Source organism: Castor canadensis, chromosome 18 (assembly GCF_047511655.1).
Source record: "Castor canadensis chromosome 18, mCasCan1.hap1v2, whole genome shotgun sequence".
NCBI classification, from domain to species: Eukaryota; Metazoa; Chordata; class Mammalia; order Rodentia; family Castoridae; genus Castor; species Castor canadensis.
In genome coordinates, this window is record NC_133403.1 from 27,232,037 (window position 1) to 27,251,503 (window position 19,467).

Genomic DNA, 19,467 nt, shown 5'->3' on the forward strand with positions numbered 1-19,467 from the left:
GCAGCATTGTTAAGAACTACTGTCTTGGAGGCATGGCTCAAATGGTGTCACACCTGCCTAGCAAGTGCAAACTGCTGAGTTCAAACCCTAGTACCTTCAACAACAATAAACAGGGATCTAGTGTGCTAAACTCCATTTATTTGAGGGGCTCCAAAACCCATATCTGCAGAGACCCCTTTGGGGAAGACTGTGACAGTTGTCTGAGGGGACTAGCTTTAGCCCAGACCCACTACTCTTGGGCCACCAGGCAGAGGAGGGACCAGATGGTGGTCAAACTTAGAGATGGTCTGCCCAGCTGGATCCAATGCAGCCATCAGAGTCTCACCCGTGTTCAGAGCCTGGGCCTGGGAGTGATTTTTTGTTGCTATTGGTATGTGTGGTTTAATTTTTTTGGGGGGAATAAAGGAGTTTGAACTCAGGATCTTGTGCTTGCTAGGCAAGTGCTTAACCACTCGAGCCACAGAACCAGCTCTGAGGAATAGATATGTATAAGAGGATGCCTTTCAGTTGGGCATGGTGGTTGAAGACTGTAATCCTAGTTATTCAGGAGGTGGAGATCCGTGGGATCATATTTCAAGACCAGATTGGGCAAAAAGTTCTCAAGAACCCATCTCAATCAATAAAAGCTGGGTGTGGTTGTGTGCACCTGTCATCCAGATACCAGAGAAGTGTAAATAAGAGGGTTGTGGTCCCAGCTAGCCTGGGCATAAAGTGAGACACTATCTCAAATATAACTAAAAGGAAACGGTCTGGGAGCATGACATTACTGGTTCAGAACATTTCTAGCAAGCCTAAGGCCCTGAATGCAATCCCCAAATCCACCAGGAAAAAAACCAGGAAACCTTTCTGCTCACCTGGACTTCAGAGCATCATGGTCCAGCCTGGAACACTATTTATTTCCCCACTCCCAATGGCTCACACCCTCCACACTTTTTAAAAATGTTTTGGACTTTTGTGTTTTTTTCCCCTTTCCTCCTAATAACCAACTCATTCACCAAGTGGAATCCCAGAGGGTCTCCATTCTGAAAAGCCAACCACTGAAAAAACTCCTTGAGTTAAGGTGTGTCATACTATTGCCTGTATATCCTGTACACTCCCACTCCATCCTTCCACCCCCATTCTCTCTCTGTTGAGGTACAGCAAAAAGGGACTAAGTGTGTGGATTAGGACAAGCTGTGATGACTGACTTCATGTTTAGGGCCCTAAAGACATCCCAGTCTTCCAACATCGGAGCAAGGCTGTTAGAAAGATGCAGTGCCACACCATGCCCCTGTGCTAAATGTCAAAACCTGAAGGAACCAAATCTGAATTGAGGAGATGAACCTGCCTTAGGAAAGATAAGAAAAGGCTGCAGGTGTAGCTCACACATGCCTAGCATGCACAAAGCCCTAGGCTTGATCCTCAGAACTGCAAAAACTAAATATAACTAAATTAATGAAAATGAAAAAAAGATAAAAGGATAGGAGCCTGCACTGGCACTGCAGACCTCCACCCCCAGTTTCTCAGAACACTGCTGAATCTGCACATAGAAGGAACTCAGATGGGGAGACAACTAAAATGGGTTGAGATGAGAACAAAGAGGAGCAAAAAAAGGCCCCCCCCAAGCCCTCAAGAGGTGTGAATGAGGGGGTCTGGCCTCAGAGGCTAACAGGAGAGAGAAGTGCCTGCCACAAGCCATGACCAGCCAGGCAGGAGGAGGCACCAGTGGACAACAGCATGGAGGAAGCATAGAATCCAGAGTGTAGCTGTTGTGGGCTGAGCACTGAAAGTCATGAATCAAGGATAAGAGAACCTGGATCAAGGTCAGCTTGCCTCCCTTCTGTGGCCTTCATTCACCAATGCTCACAAAGCTGCACTCTGATGTAATTTTGCTGGTCTTAGAAGAACTCAGATAGGCTGATGGTCAAATACTCTTATTACTGATTCAACAGGACATTTTGTTGCTGTTCTGTTGGTGGGGTTCTTTGTTTTGTGGGATTGGGGTTTGAACTCAGGGCTTTGAACTTACAAAGCAGGAGCTCTAATGCTTAAGCCACACCTCCATCCCTTATTACTGATTCAAGAAAAGAAAAAAGGTTTTTCCTTTCCCAGGCTAAGTCATCACACCTAAGGAGTTGTAGTTACAGGTCGTGTTTACTTTGGTACAAACTACCCAATAACAGCCCTGCCAGTCACTGTACATCAGCAAATGAAAGGTAACATCAGTTAGAAGATGCCATTTCATATACAATTAAGAAAGAGCAAGCCGGGTGCCAATGTCTCACTCCTAACCCTAACCCTAACCCTAATCCTGTAGGGTGTTATAGTCCACATCTCCCTGCCCCTAAAGCCCTGCCCACCATTTCACCAGGCCCAGCCAGTTCTCTCAGTGGATAAAAGGCAGAGCTGGAAGCAGAGGCAGGTTACTGCTACCAAGCCTTTCTGTCTGCCCAGCACACACAACTTGGAAGCACAGCGCCTCTCCCTGAAAGGCAGCCAGCATCATGCACGAGATCATGTACATCCAGGCGGGCCAGTGAGGCAACCAGATTGGTGCAAAGGTGTGTGTGTCCCTAGGGAGAGGGTCACTGCCCTGGCAGGGATCACAAGATTGTGGTTTGGGGTAGGGCAGATGGTGTGCCAGGGCCTGGGCTTAGGGGAGCCAGCAGTAACCCCTGGCTGCCAAAGTGGACAAATTCCACCCAGGAAACTGCCCCAGCCGCCATAATATTTGTGGTGACCCAAGTGTGTGTGCTTCTAATCAAAGCTCTTTAAACTACATTGGGACTTAACCCTTCTGCAGGCATTTTGCCTTCACCAGATGTACTCATCTCTGAAACTTGAATGGGATTACCATCATATGACTCCTGCAGCCTCATGTGAATATAACTTTCCCATTTTTGTCTCTCTGAATGAAATGCAGTGCTATTGTGACAACAGGTGTTGTAGAGACTTGTCTTTTAGTCAATAACCTGATTGTCACATCCTTGCACAGTTCTTTCCCATCAATGTCTGTGGTCTGAGGACCTCTGGGATTCTGAAGACCCTTCTGAGAGGCCCTCCTTTTCCAAATCCACATCCTTGTGAGGCCAGATTCTCTTCAAGTAATTCAACCAGAACATCATGCTGCACTAGACTGAACACAGCTGTCTTCTGTTAAGCCAGGTAGTGAAGAGTCCAGCAAAACTATAAAGCTCCACTCTTCTCCACTCAGTTCTTATTTTAGGAAGTACAATTATCTTTTATAAAATGCTATGTAAACTAACACTTTATGGTTTCTAACAGTTCTCTTAAGTGGACTAGTGTTTCACAGTTAGCATTCAAGGTCATGACATGATTCTTTCCTCTCAGTTCTGGGAAATCATCAGCGATGAGCATGGAATTGATGGCACTGGCAGTTACCATGGGGACACTTGCTTACAACTGGAGAGAATCAACGTATACTACAATGAAGCAGCTGGTGAGTATTTAGATGTCTTGCTTTACATACTGTGGAAAACAGTAGGGCCTTGTCACAAAAGACAATGAATGCTTGTTGTTTTCTTGGTTTTTGGCTTTATTGTTTTGCAGTATTGGGCTTTGAACTCAAGGCCTCAAGCTTGCTAGGCAACTGCTCTACCACTCAAGCCACTTCCCCAGTTCTTTTTGCTTTAGTTTTCAGATAGGCTGTAATGACTTTTACCTGAGCCAATCTCCAGCTGTGAGCCTCTATCTTCACCTCCCTAGTAGCTGGAATTACAGGCATGCACCTGGGCCACCCGGAATGTTTTCTGCATCTTCATTTTAAATGCCAGCTGCTAAAATATATACACTCTGTACTTGCTGAAGACTCCTATGTGTCTGACATGAAGCATGCTCAGTGTATCCGTTTTCTTTACTCCTTTTGTCTCAAATGCTGGAATTTTCTGTATAAATCCTGTGAAAGCCACATAAAATCTGCCAACCACAGATCTAAGTCAGCTCTTGCTCCCATAGGCAACAAATATGTACCTCAGGCCATCCTGGTGAACCTGGAGCTGGGCACAACAGACCCTGTAAGGTCAGGACCACTTGGCCAGATCTTCAGACCAGACAACTTCGTATTCGGTATGTCTTCATGGTCCATGGGAGCTGGGCAAAATGATGCACATTCCTAACAGCCATGCCCTTCACAAGTCCCAGTGTTCAGTTCTGAGGTGAGACTGGTCCATGGAGATCATGCCTCTGGACACTCCTGACAAGTCAGATCAATGTCCGCCTATAGAAGTCGAGCAAGCCCTCCTTGACAGAGCAGGCTATGAAGGAAGGAGTGGAGAGCAAGAAAGCTACAAAGGTATTTACAGGCTATAGGTAACTTCAAAAAACCAATGGCAATTTGTGCTGAGAGCTTGTCCTCTCTGATCACAGTGTGCTTCCTCCTGCCTGTTCAATTGCACCTAATGACAGTATTTACAGAATGTCCTCTTTAGAAGTACTTTTGTTTGGTTAAAATGCATCTTTTCTTAACTTACAATTCCCAGGGAGCTTGAGAGTTACTGATACACTTTATAGAAAGAGAATATTTTCAATGTATCTAAAAAGAAGAGTCCTACCTTACCCACCATCCAAATGACACAAGCAGGAATTCATTAAGAGTCTGTGTCTAACATTCTATTTCCTTCTGGCAGGCCAGAGTGGCGCGGGAAACAATTGGGCAAAGGGCCACTACAAAGAGGTGGCTGAGCTGATGGGCTCCATCATGGACGTGGTGAGGAAGGAGTCAGAAAGCTGTGACTGTCTGCAGGGCTTCCAGCTAACGCACTCGTTGGGGGGTGGCACTGGATCCGGCATGGGAGCCCTGCTCATTAACAGGGTGCGTGAGGAGTACCCAGACCGCATCATGAACACCTTCAGCGTCATGCCCTCGCCCAACCAAGGTGTCCGACATTGTGGTGGAGCCCTACAATGCCACCCTCTCCATCTACCAGCTGGTGGAAAACACGCATGAGACCTTCTGTCTCGACAATGAAGCCTTGCACAACGTCTGCTTCCACACCCTAAATCTGACCACGCCCACCTATGGCGACCTCAACCACCTGGTGTCAGCCACCATGAGTGGGATCACCACCAGCCTGCGCTTCCCCAGCCAGCTGAACCGGGACCTGCGCAAGCTGGCGATGAACATGGTGGTCTTCCCACGCCTGCACTTCCTCATGACCAGCCTTGCACCCCTGACCAGCCCCGGCAGCCAGCAGTACCCCGAGCTCTCGGTGCCCGAGCTCACGCAGCAGATGTTCGACCCCAAGAACATGATGGTGGCCTGCGATCCCTGCTGTGGCTGCTACCTAACGTTGGCCGCCATCTTCCGAGGCCACATGTCCATAAAGGAGGTAGATGACCATATACTCAACTTTCACAAGGAGAACAGCAGCTACTTGGCAGACTGGATTCCTGACAACGTGAAAATGGCTATGTGCGACATCCTACCACGGGCATTCCTGCTGTCTTAGTAAAGAGTTCAAAGTATTTCACTTTCACTTATATAAAAGGAGTCTCAAAGTGAGCCAGCATGGAAGACAGGTGTGCTCTTGCCCCTCTCAGAGTGTTACTCTGATGGCTGAGGATCCCTCTCAGGTCTCCTCTCCCTAGAAAGACCTGCTGCTTGCAAAGGTTGCAGATTCTTTCTCCGTCTCATTCTCTTGCGTTTTCACTTTCCTTTCAGTCTATCCTCCCTGATTGTAATCAAGTGAGCATCATGCAAGTTGATAATGACCTCTAGCTTTAATAGCTACAAGGCTGAAAACTGACTTTATCACTCTCTTAATACCTACCATAACTTGTTCAATTTTAGGTGGGACATTTGTAGTTTTTCTTATTTTAGGCTATCTGGAATTAACAGCACACCTTGTATCTGAGAGGTAGAACTGCACTTGTATTTAACTGTATTACATTGTTCTAGAGGAAGTCAAAATATCCTTAAGTTATCAATACAATAGATTCATAGGTTATCTGGACAAACAGCAAAGAAGGAAAGAAGGCTTGCTTTGTCACCAAACTTCTCTTCCATGCATTTCCACCTTGTGAAAATTTATAAAGATTAAAATAACAGCAAAAAAAAAAAAAAACTAAATCAGAAAGACAACTAGGAGGTCAGTTTGCATCTGTGCACACTGAAAACAAAAATGTTTTGGATTTTAGTAGAAACTAGAGTAAAATAAACATCATATCACAAATTGAATATATTTGAATAAAGTGCTATACTTTGAACTCTATAAGTGAGTATAATGGTGTGTCACTCAGTTTTTCATTTATAAAAACATTCTTTAAATCCTGTAAACAGTTGCAAGTTTGCTGGGTGCTGTGGCTCATGTCTTTCATATCAGCAATGAGGACCCTGATGCAGGAGGATGAGGAGTGTGAGGCCAGTCTGGCTATATAGTGAGTTCTTGGCAGTCTGGGCTACACAGAATGACCCTATCTCAAAAAAAAAATTAGCAAGCCAAATGACATTGTGTTCAATTCTGCTAAAAGAAAAAAATACCACAAACATATCTGTTCATAATGTGCTTAAAGTTAAATAAGAAACATTAGCATGTTTCATATAAATATGTTGTCATTACAGTCATACAAGTTGTTAAGCCAACAAGTGCAGGCACCTAGGGTCTAAGATGAAGCCACACATAATATTGCATATAATTATACCCATAATATTGCATGCCATCAGAATAATTTTACAGGAAAAACTACTATATAATTTCAGATGATAGGAGCTCTATCACTTTTATATTAGCTTTGGAGTTAAGTTATGTTACTATATAAAGCCCAGCTTAGATGCAATACTTTAAAAAATGAACATTTTTCCCACTCACATAAAAACATCTTAAATAACCTTTATAAATAAGGATATAGATGTGAATAAATAAATTTTATGTAGCCAGTGATTAGTTTAAATTTACCACACTTATGTTGTTTGGGATATAATAGACATTAAATGAAAGGTAGTGGATTATAATTAAACTTTTATATATATATAATGTATGAACATAGAGTTTATGTGTTCAATGAGTGATGCTACAAACTATGAAAATTTCTAATAATTTGTAGTTAATTCTATATATCAGTGAGGTTTCTTTCATTAGGAATTATGACCCCCTACAACAGTTTTTTTCTATACAAATTGTACATTATACTTTTTAAACACCTACAAAAGTGATGATTAGTAATGAAGGAAATAACGTTAGCATTTATGAAAGTTCCAATATTGTATGCATCATTGTAGAAGATACACAACAGATTTTGGATACCACACATTGAATTGAAATTAAAAAAGAGGATGAAAATCTGTATTTTGAATGTCAATAGAGATAGCAGCAGCATGAAATATAAAAATTCAAACAAGGAGTCAAGAAACGGAAAAAATTCATGAAATTCTAATTCAAAGATGAGACAAAAGCAGTGGAGAAGAGACATCTGATTTAGTAGGAAGAACCCATAACCAACTGGAGCATTTTCATGGAGATATCCAGCCAGACAGGGAGATAAGAAAAGGGATGAAAGGTGAAAGATGACAAGAATGGGATGCTGGAGAACTATAATTTTCAAGAGGTAGTGAGAAGACAGAAGACATTTCAAGCTAACTTTGCATTTGTTAAGGAAATCTAATGAGGAGAATGTTTCCAGAATTTTTTTAAGATTGGAGCTTACATAAATTATGAAGTTAGTTTACTAAATTCAATTTTTAAGATGTTGGTAACCTCAGGAACTGGATTTAGTAAATGTTTATAGAAAAGGATGCATTTGAGTGGCAGGTGGGCTTCTATTGGTTAAGGGAAAGAAAAGCCAAATGCAGAAAACTAAAATAAAATTATCCATGTAATAAAGAAAGTGAATAAAGATGTTGGCCAAATAAAATGAAAATATCATTTAATATATCAATTTATGCAGAAACTTTGCTAAAAACTCAGGATTCTATAATTGATACACCTCGTCATGTGCTTTCAAACTATGATAGTCTTCTGAACTCAATTTTAATAATAAATAATGTACAAAGTTGCATCTTTATTCCCTCAAAAACATTTGATTTCTTTCCTTCATTTTACCTAACTGTGAACAGAACAGTAAAGCCTGGAGTGAGTGTAGGGAGTGTTAGGGGCTAGTGACAGGAGAAAAGGCCAGGACAGCTGGCACCTCGCAGCCGATGGCTGGAGTGCATCACAGTTAGGCTCGAGCATGGGGAGCTTGGAACATTTGGTTTTTCTCATTACACAGATGCTTATAGAATGCTTTATTTGACATGCTTACTGGTTAGGGATTAAATTGAGTCTGGCATTATTTTATTCCCATTTAGTATGCATGTTCAATGAATATGACTCAGGTTTTTTAGTGGTTATCATTAAAGAGTATGTACAGTAAATGGAGTTTATCTATTTGAAATTATATTAGATTTTCTGTAATTAACCTATTTTAGAAAATAATCTGCAATAATATCACAATATCTGTGTGTCCATGCATGTGTTCATGTACATATATGTAGCCTTCACTATAAGCTGAGCAATCATACATATTTGCTAAAATGATAACTTAAACAATTACATCAAAGCTTCATTATGTAACTCTTTTAATATACTACATCTTCACAGATATATTTTTCTGAAGGTTTTTTATTTCAATGAAGAAAAATTATATCTAAGGAAAGCTTCTATATTATAGTGGTCATAATCCAGTTACTGTACACTGGGTCAATAGTGTAAAGGAAATGGAGAGAACAATCACTTTACTATAATTCAAGTGAAGAATTGAAGTATTATCTCCCCAGCTTTGTCATTATAGGAAGGGTGAAAATAGTATTGTTAAATCTATAATGATGCTATGACAGTGTGGTACCTTTACCAACATGATTATTTGCTTTTAGGAAACAAATTTGTCTGTAAAATAAAAAGTTGAATAGGTCATGACTTGTTTTATTCTCCCTTTTCCTTCCTGCCCACATTAGTTTAGAGTATGATTATATATATTCTTAATCTTTTTTCACATTAAATGACCCTCCCTTTGTTCCTCCTGCTCTGCTGATCAACTCCTCCTCTCAGGCCTTCCCCTGCCTGCCAATACCTCTCACCTCTAAAAGACATCTCCTCCCACCCAGGGTTCCTCGATTCAAACCCCCTCTATTACTCCCCTCCCCGATGCAGACACACATGACCCTGCAGATAAACCCCTTCCTTTGTTCAAACTGCTGGGACATATAGGTTTGACTCTAGCTCTCTGTTGTCACAACCTAAAAAGCAATAAACAGCAAACAGCTCTTCCCAGGTTCAGTCTCAGGCCCTAAATGGAGCTGGAGTCTTCCTCCTCCATTCCCTGCTGCCTCTCCCTCCCTTTTCACTGCTCTATCTCTCCCACCCTTACCTAAATTTTAACTCTTGAGGGGCTAATTCATTCTATCTCTTCCATGCTTACGATCACCAGTTTCAATGAAGATGTGATCCTTTTTATCTTGCACTCTTCACTTTTCCCAGCCTGTCATTCAAATTCTAATTTTAAAACAATTTTTTTAATATAAAATAAAAGGATGTACTTGCATATCCCCTTGTGCATCCTATATCCTTAGTCCTGACAAGGGTATGGGAACGCCAACACTCTACCAAGACTATGCTCCCTAAATTTATGATAAAGATTTGGCTTATAACAAAGTTACTGTACCCCAAGGTAAACTATTATCAAAAATTATTAAAAACACCTTTTAGGGGTAAATCTAAAGCCTTTAATATCTAAGAGTGCTGTTGAAATTAATGCAATTGTTTTGTTATGCAATTTGTTTCATTATGTAAAATTTTCATATGGCTATTGTATAATTAACTTATTAGAGACAAAAATCTTATTGGATACTGAAACTGACTCAAAACACTTTCCTAGAACTGACTTTTGCCTCCTCAGCTGTTAAGCTGCCCAAAATGAGTCCTAAAAGAACAGAATGGAACACATCTCAATTTGCTCCTAAAATTTTTTTTTAATAACTAATCAATGTGCTTGTGGCCCTGTAGTTAATTTTTCCATGTTCTTGAGCTCTTAAATCCATGTTTGCTTAAATTGACATTTATGGCATGCCTAATTTAAAACTTTTTAACATATGCATATATTTAAACATCTTTAGGATGATTCTTATTATGGAGATAATAAAAAATAAATAAAAATAAAGGTTCTGTTCTCTTCTCTCCCCCACTTCTGCTGATATAATAAAAATAAGGAAAAAATTTTTATTTAAATTTAAAATTCTTATAAAAGTTATTTTAAAATACAAATTACAAAGTAAACAAGTAAATAGGATATAGATAGGTATTAAGTGTATTTTGGGGGAAAAAGAAATGTTTTTGATGAGAAAGGATTTTTTTAAAGAAGGCTTTGTCCTAAAAATTGTTACAAATATTGAGAGGAGGAGTAAGGACAAACCATCAGAGGGTTCAGAATGTTATATGAAGGTTCTGAGTAAGTCTTAAAGATGTATAATAAAAGCTTTGGTGTGTGATAAAGTCAAAGTTGACTATAATCTAAGAGTTGCCTAAAAGATTTTTTACGGTCATATCAAACTAAAATCTAATTCTCTATGTCCGTAAAACAACAAGACTATCTTAATATTGTTCTGCTCTGAGTAACATCCTCAAAAAACTGTTATTTGGAATAACAAGGAACATTTAGTGCTGCTGGTTTAATACTGTCAGTCACAATTATTTTCCTAAAAATGTAATCTGCAATGGAAATAACCAAATGTTCTCACAAGTCCCAAACTACTTTTCAGTATTTTAACCATGGCTATTCTTTCTTTTCACTCTCAGTCTGGGTACTTCTTCAGAACATTTGCAATTACCCAGTACCTATTTTTCAATTGAGTTGGCCTTCTAGATATTTACTTTTGTTGGCTTTTTTCAAAACCTTTACCTGTTTATTGACATTCTATAGCATTTTTAAGTTGTCAGGATATCATCTATAGTTCAGACAGAACTAAAAATGGATGCCAGGTAAGGCCACTTCTTCTAAACCTCTTCTGTAGCTCATAATGTGCCCAAAGGGGTCTTAATTGGCACTGATTCCCACCTGACCTACCCAAAGCTTCCCCTCCAATGCTGAAAATAGCCAGAAAAAGCTTTCCTGCACCGACTGAGGGACTCTCATTAACCAAAATGGTTGATTGGCAAAGTCTTCAGAAGAGAGTCAGTGACAGTTTGGAGACAAGAGGGGAAAGCTGTCACAATCCAGATGGACTCACCTGTGCCAGACCTCCCAAAAGTTACTAAAGCTGAGATGCTTTAAAAATGATCTTACACAGGGCTACTAAACATCCAAGCCCTTGCAGGCACCTCTGACAGAAGAGGAATGCATATTTTAGGCCAAGGCCTTCTATTTAAGTAAAGACAAATTATTTTCACTGGCTCCTAACTTCTCTTTTACTGTCCATGCTCATGGAGTTATTTTCCCCTGGGCAAACTATTTAACCAGGAGTTTTCTAACTTTTACTTACTCTGTATTCTACTTTATAAAAATGTTTCCAGTTTTAAATTGAGATAACAAGTACTTTTGATTTAGCTGTCAGTTATCTGTCCTCTTCTCCTGTATTTGTCACTGGCCAAAGATCCTAGTTCCCTGATTCCCAAGGTACTTGGACTGCTTTTATTAAAAGGCACTGACTCCCTATTTGGGCCCACAGATTAACTAAAAGCAGAAAACATAGCATTTCTCCATTTTATCTATTGTCCTTTGCTCTGAGTCATTCTCTCCTGCAGCCAACTTAGACTCACAAAAAGACAGAAATGATCAATGACATCTTTGTGACAAGGGACTGAAACTACCCCAACAATAGACTCTACTTAGAATATAACACACTCCGGATAATGACACTGGAATCTCTCCCAACACCAGAATTGAGATGGTGACTAACCCAGTCTCACCTGTGGTTGGGATTGTTTACTGTGAATGCCTTTGTCCCCTGCCACCAGTTCTTTTGTCTACCTAGGTCTGTAGTCAGTGTCTGTACCCCAAGATCCCTTGGTTTTCTTTCTCGTGCTAGTAACCACTGGCCATGTGGATCTAAGTACATGTTTCACCTTATTTCCCAAAGCCTACATTCCTTTGTACAGGTTGCCACTCAAAACTATGCTGCTTCTACAGGAAAAAATGCTCCTTTCATGTCAACTAGTCTGGGATTGTTCATATACCTAAGAGACCTCAAAGTGTGCTGGCCAACCTCTGACAACAAACAATGGACAGCTGAAGACAGTGGTCTTCCTGGGCTGAAGGCTCCAGGCTTTAATCCAGGACATTAAGTGGCCAGATCAACTCAATCCTGTTCCTTCAACAGGCCTGCTATAGCAAAAAGACCCATTGATTACCCATTTCCTTAAGAGATCTCAACACCCTGCTCCAGCACAAAGACCCACCTCTCTAAAGATATCCTTCCTTTCTCCTATCCGGGAAAAGGAAGAAATGACAGCTTCCTAGATGACCTCCCTCCAGCATTTTCATACCTTTTTAACCCTACTTTCCTCTGAGGTTTGAATTCAGGACCTCACACTTGCTGGCAGGCTCTCTTATCACTTGAGTCACACTCTACCACTAAAGAATAAGAATTAAAGAAAGTATGAGTCAAGGGTTTCCTACTCAGTCAAGGCATCTTTAAATATGAATGCTACAAAGACTGAAGTATAGAAGAACTCAAGTTGTATCATCTTTCAAAATCTTCTTAAGGAAATTACTAGAAGACAAACTTCAGCCCACTAAATATGACTAGTGAATTATAATAGTAAGCACTAAATACATATTCTAGTAAAAGTGAGAATAAACAAAAATGGAAATTAGGGTGACAAAGCAGATTGGAAATGTTATATCTCCTGAAATGTGGGGGTAATATTTTTTTAAATGAAAGAATAAGGGGAAATGAAGGAGAAGAAATTTGACTTTTCATTTTTCAATCATTTTTTAGATTGACAAATGTAGAATATAAGTAGCTTTAACAGTACAAAACACAACATTAATATTATCAACTAAGATTACATAATGGAGTAAAGATAGTATAGAATGCAATAAGAAAAGATATCTTAAGTTGATAATTTTCATACAAAGTTATAACTATAAGGTAACCACAAGGGTAAAGAACATTAGTTTGAAGCTTGAAAGCAAACAAACAGAAGACTCAATACTATACATATGTATAAGTGTACATATACACACGTAAGATATATGTTGTGTGTGTGTGTGGCATGTGTAGAGAGAGAAAGACTTCAAACAAAATACTGTGGAAAAGTTTTAAATGAGAATATAGGTGAAGGACAGCAAGAAAATGGAAACATTGAAAAGGAAGGAGAAAGGAAGGGAGGGAAACAGAAGAAGAGAAGAATGAAAACAGTAGTTTTCACAAGTTTTAAATCATATAAGGTAGAATTATGTTCACAAATCATTACATAAGACCCAGAACCCAATTATGCATACTGATGCAAAAAGTAACAGCACCAATATTCAAAAGCTAAACATTAGAGGAAATAGAGACAGGGATATCCAAGCAATGCAGAGCTATAATATATCTACCTTACTCTAATCCAGGTCAAGAAGACATAAATTAAGGCTGTAAAATTACCACAAATCAAATTCTCTCCCTTAAAAATAAGGAATTAGAAATTCTTTTCAAGTTCCTATAAATCAGTCAGAAAAGCAGATTATATATTAGTTGATAGAGAAAATGCCATAAATCCAAAAATGAAAATAATAAAGATAACATTTTTACTACAATGCAAAATTTAGGATTTACAACAGAATTTGGCAACTTAATCTATGATGTAATTATTGATTTCTGTCCACGTGATAAGTAAAAATATGCTGTCATAGAGTAAGATGAACAATTTCATATGTTTAAAAATTTCTGAGAATTTATACTTAAGAATTAAAAGATTTACTCAGCTATCTCTTGGATCAGACAGAAAATAGAAACTCACACTGCAAGTGTCTAGAAAAGAAATTCTTAGCTGCATATCAGCTGTATATGTCATGGTCAAAGTTCTGGTTGTATGTATCTACATCACTTTAAAGAGATAAAACAACAACACTAAAATAAAGAATTAACCATTAGTCTCAAGTTGTAACACAAACAAGATAGTATATTGAAAAATACAAAAAAAGAATAAAATTGATAGCAGAAATAACAAGTAAGTTAGAAAAATAAGATGAGAAAAGGTGTGAACAATTTGTACCCATGAGGAATTTTTAAAATTAAGAAAGGAGACATAAAAGGAGAATAACTACAGAAAGAGAGGAAATAAAGGGGACAAGGCAGGAAAAGGGAGGTATTATTTCATTTTTTACTTCATTTCCTTTCTAGGATTTTAGTAGTTAGAAGGGGTTCATAATTAAGGCTGAGGTATTGTGTGCTTCCACAAACTTCTGCATGAGCGAACAGATTCTGAAGAGACTCTGGAATTCTTGATCCAAAGGAATCCCATCATGCTGAGACACAGCCAAAGGACTCTCAGCAGAGGGGGTACCAGATCTTGCACTTTCAGCCTTCAACATCGTGAGCTAAATGCACTTTTCTTTTCTTTGTATAGTATATGGGCTTAGGTATTGCTATAGCAACAGAAAATGGACTAATGGAATATTAAGTACTTTTTCTCTATTTTCTTCAACAGTAGATAACTATTTATTAACAATAAGAAAGAATATAATAAAGTTAGGAATGTCTAAGTGATCTTGTGAGGTGGGGAAACAGCAGAAAAATGGCAGAAATGCTCTGGGAATAAATGGCAGAAATGGCTCTGTGAATGTAAAGGAAACAGATGGCAAAAGTAACTTTGTCTTAGATCAAGGAGCCAGGAAGACATCCTTAAAAGCAAACACCTAAGGAGAATGAGGAGCAGGCATCTCACCCAGGCTTCTCTAGGTATACTCCTCCCATGGTAATACCATCCAGTCCTAGAGTTCTAAATACTTTCAAAATGGAAAAGACTCCCAAACTGATACATTCAGCTGCAAGCTAAAAGCTATCCCTGATCCAAAGAAATCTGTCTACTCAACATTTCCTTTGAGTTTCTATAAAGCAATGAAGTATGTTCAAAACTGAGCCTCCATTCCTTTTCTCTAAATCTTCTCCACCCACATTTTTTCTCCTATATTTAAATATAATTCCAGTAATGCAGTCATTTAGGGAGTCTTCTTTGATACTTTTCTATCACACCCTCACTCCATCTTTTGGCAAATCTATTGGCTTTACATCCAGAATGCAACCAGAATAACACACACACACACACACACACACACACACACACACACACACAACCTCTTCTGTACACACTGGCTGAGCAAGACTTTTACAATGTAAGTCACTCGTGCTCAAAGCCCTCTCTCAGTCTATATCACTCAGATCATCTGCAGGCACACAAGCTCTTCAGCCTCACCTGCTTCCCCTGTGCTCTGCTGACTCTTTGCACACACCAGGCCATACCTACAAAAGGAACTTTGTACTGTCTGGTCCTCTAACCTTGTGTCTGTACACTCCAAGGCTGCTCTCATACTACCTACCTGGGTGGGTCCATCCCAACCACATTAATAAATCCAGCTCCCCTCTTATGCTCTTGATCCCACTATCTCACTCCTCCTAAACAGCATAGCACTGACTTCCTTTAACATTCAATGCAATTTCAGTGTTGAAATGTTAAAAGTCAAAAATAACATTGCTTTGAAAACAATGAAAAACTTTCATTTTACAAAGAAGACATTTACAAGTCTTACCAATAATTTGCCTGATGAGGTAGTCCTTGAGTCAAAGAGTCAACAGTAGCCTCTTTCTACCTGACACCTTGTTCCCTAACACCACAACAGGATACCCAAGACAGACACCATTAGGTGGTCTTCTATCCTCTCCAACCTTTTAGCTGGCCACATGAGACATGCTTCCTATAATCTTCATCAACAAGGAACTAATGAGCTATTATGTATGAGGCATATTGCTAGACAGGAATAGGGGACAAGACATTAAGTCACTATTCTCACAATGAGGCCAGACTTGCCTGTACAGAGATGTTAAATTCTGCATGACAACCTACTGCTGTATCCCATTCAGGGGTGGAATGTGCATAAATTGTAACCTGCAGCATCTCACTGAAGAAAAGTGCCTGGCCCTGTTCTCAGAGCTAACATTACACCCAAACTGTCTAATAACCTCACATTCAGTCACTCACTTTCTACTATGGTTTCAAGAGAATGTGAGAAAGTGGTACCATCAGAGTCAGCCTTCAGAGACAGCAAATGACCCACAGCCTGAGTTACCCAGGGCCAGGTGCAAGAGGATGCATAGAGAACAGCATACAACATGGGGAAAGGAAGGAATCTAGGCTGAGTCCTGCAGCCTGGAGCAATATGGCTAACCTCCTTTGACATACTTGAAAATTCTTTTATGGTCTGAATACACTCAATCCAAGCTCAGCCTAGAGTTCAGAGAACCCCATCATACCATAGTTTCCACTCCAGTTTGGAAGCTCTGGCTGCCAGTCTGGTGCTAATGCCACCCAACTTCTCTAAGTCATGTGTCATCCAGCTGTTTTAGTCTTTAAATGGAACTTCCTGTTCTCTCTGCTACTGTAGACCTCTCCAGCCAAATCACACACTTTCAAAAGTACTCAGCATACACCTAAGTACTACCCACACACCTAAGCCACCAACCTAGGCCCCTATGGAATCCCTCAGGTCTCTGCATAGCATGCAGCTCATTGCCCATATTTTAAAAAATTGTGTCAAAGAAAGAATGTCCTTCCCTTGTCCAGTGGTAGATAGGCAGAGTCTGGAGCCAAACACACATAGCCCTTGTGAATGTTATTCATCAAATGTATTCTAAGGACACTTAAAGCTTATCAACTTCGACACTTATTTCAAATTAAAACCTGGCATCATATTTAAAACTCTATTTGATTACATCAAGCCATCTGTTTCAGCAGAGGATTGGTTCCTAGACCCTCTATAGATACCAGAATCCACAAACACTCAACTCAAGTCTCATATATCCTCCAGTGTTCTTTAAATCATTGCTACATTACTTGTTATGCCTAACATAATACTTACATATCACTTCATTCACATGGATTCAGCCTAGTGCATGGCTAATTCAAGTTTTGCTTTGAAGAAGGCTCTGGAATTTTCTTTTTATTTTATTTTTTTTAATTTTTTTTTTGGCTCTTTTCAGTTTATTGCATGAAGGAGTTACACTAGTCCAAGTTAAAAGTGGACCCCAAGTGGTTACATTACACAAGCTGTGAGGTTTTTAAACTTGTGACAAGTGACAGAAGGGAAATTCTACTCATTGCAAGGAAATCCTCACTTAAGCTTCAGAGAGCCACAAGCACTTAAAACCCATGAACCTTCAGCTGATCGTCCTTAGCTAGTCCAATCTCTACCAGGAACTGGCATATGTTCTTGCGCTGGTCACCCTGTAGCTGAATTACTTCTCCATATTCTGGATGCTTAATTACAGTACCATTGCAGGCAAATTTCTTCTTAAACGCCTTCACTAGTTTCTTTTTATCGTAATCATCAGCGATCCCTTGGACAGTAGTAAGGGTCTTCCTGCCGTTTCTCTGTTGAATTCTTACATGGATATAATCCTCAGTGCCAGCAGGAAGCAGGTCATCACCCTTACTTGCATCAGCAAAGGGGTCGAAAGAGTGGAGGCTCTGGATAGCGGACATACGATACGATTCCTTTTCCTCCGTGGAAACGGCCTGCGGAAAGCGGCTGCGGGAGAAGGCGGGCCAGGGGGGACGGAGCGTCGGGAAGCAAGGGGTCTCAAGGGGGAGGCAGCTGAGTCCTCGGCGGCGGCTCAGTGACTGGGCTGGAATTTTCTTTTTAAAGAGTTACAATCTGCAATTGGTTGGATCTGTGGATGTAGAACCCATAGATGCAGAGTGTCAACTGTATCTTAACACTTACATTTCTACCTGAATAGTTCAAGTATATAAAAAAGAACATTAAGACATTAAAAGGAAGAAAGGATTGTTTAAAACTTAAAAATCTTTACTCTGTTTTCCAGATGCAAAACTCCTCTCCCTGCAGATAGACACTAGAGGAAAGCTTGGCTGACCATGGCTACTCACAGGTCACTGTTTTGGCATAGATAAGGGGCTGCCTGCATCTGTGTAGTTAGCTCCAGGGCTTCCTGCCCAGTCTGCACTATAATGATGGCCCTTTCAATCATGTCTTGCAGTGGGACAAAAATATAGTTATATTTGAATCCATTAGCTGGTGACTCTGAGACTGGAACTTCCAAGAAAGGTGGTTTTTTTGTTTTTTGTTTTTTGTTTTTGTAATCACTTCTGTTCTTATACTGTATAAAACGCTAGTCCAAATTGTATATGTGACATGGGATGGCAGTTTGAGAGATGCTGACCTGATGTGCCTGTGGACTAAGGAACTGTTGAATATGACACCTAAAGGGTGACAGTGAAAAGAAAGCAACATCACAACTCAGTGAGGGGGCATATATGGGCAGCACTGGTCAGATTAGAAAGCTGGCTGGATTGCAGGATTCTCCACAGTCCCTACTTCCCCCACCTCACCCAAGGTCAAACCCAATGTGCAGTATCACAGGCAATTGGTGGTAGGCTTGAGCCTTCCAATTCCCAGTCCAGTGCTCCTTCTCAATATTAATAAAACTATATTGTGGTATCATCAATACAAAGATGTTACTTGCTTTGCATTGTTGACAAGACTTGAAAAATTATGTGAGGTTACTCAAATAATTAGGCATTCCTTCCCTCAAGTTGCAGGTATAACTGGGTGCCCAGAGTCTATCCCTTTGGACTTATTTATCACTCGTAGCTTAATGGATTCTGCTTTCAGCCACACAGATTCTTTGAATTTTATGCATAAAGCCTATTCCCAAAGAATTCATATGCTGAAGTCCTAACCCCAAGGACCTCAGAATGTGGCCATATTTTGAGACAGCACCTTGAGAGGGATTATCAAGTTAAAATGAGAAATTCAGGGTAGCTCTTAATTCGATATGATGGTGCCCTTATGGAAAGAGAAAATTTGGATACAGAGGCATACATAGGACAATTGCATAAAGAAACCTAAGGGAAGCCTCCACAAGATATTTCCCTCACAGCTCTCAGAAGGAGCCTTGATCTTGGATTTCCAGGCTCCAAAGCTATACAATAACAAATTTCTGTTGTTTAAGTTATCCAGATTATAATACTTTGTTATAGCAGCCCTGGAAAACCAATATCAAAACTCAATAAAAAATGCTGGTGGAGTGGTTCAAGTGGTAGAGTGCCTGCCTAGCAAGCTCAAGGCCCTGAGTTCAACTCCCAGTACCTCCAAAAAAATAGAAATTAAAATAATGAAATGAGAGCTTGAGTGCATCTCAGTTGTAGAGCACATGCTTATCTTATACAGGCCCTAGGTTCAATACCCAGCACCAAAATAATAATGATAATATTAATTAAATGTTTAATCAAAGAGACATGTTGAAACTATTCCAGGAATGGGAGGAAGGGAGATAAA

At 39.8% G+C, this 19,467-nt stretch overlaps 2 pseudogenes; one reads left to right on the forward strand and one right to left on the reverse strand.

The window, feature by feature from the left end:
* The first annotated feature begins 2,483 nt into the window (after positions 1 to 2,483).
* On the forward strand, positions 2,484 to 5,447 carry LOC109683747 (tubulin beta-1 chain-like; annotated as a pseudogene).
* Positions 5,448 to 17,133: 11,686 nt separating this feature from the next.
* Positions 17,134 to 17,785, reverse strand: LOC109683751 (eukaryotic translation initiation factor 1 pseudogene; annotated as a pseudogene).
* Positions 17,786 to 19,467: the final 1,682 nt, after the last annotated feature.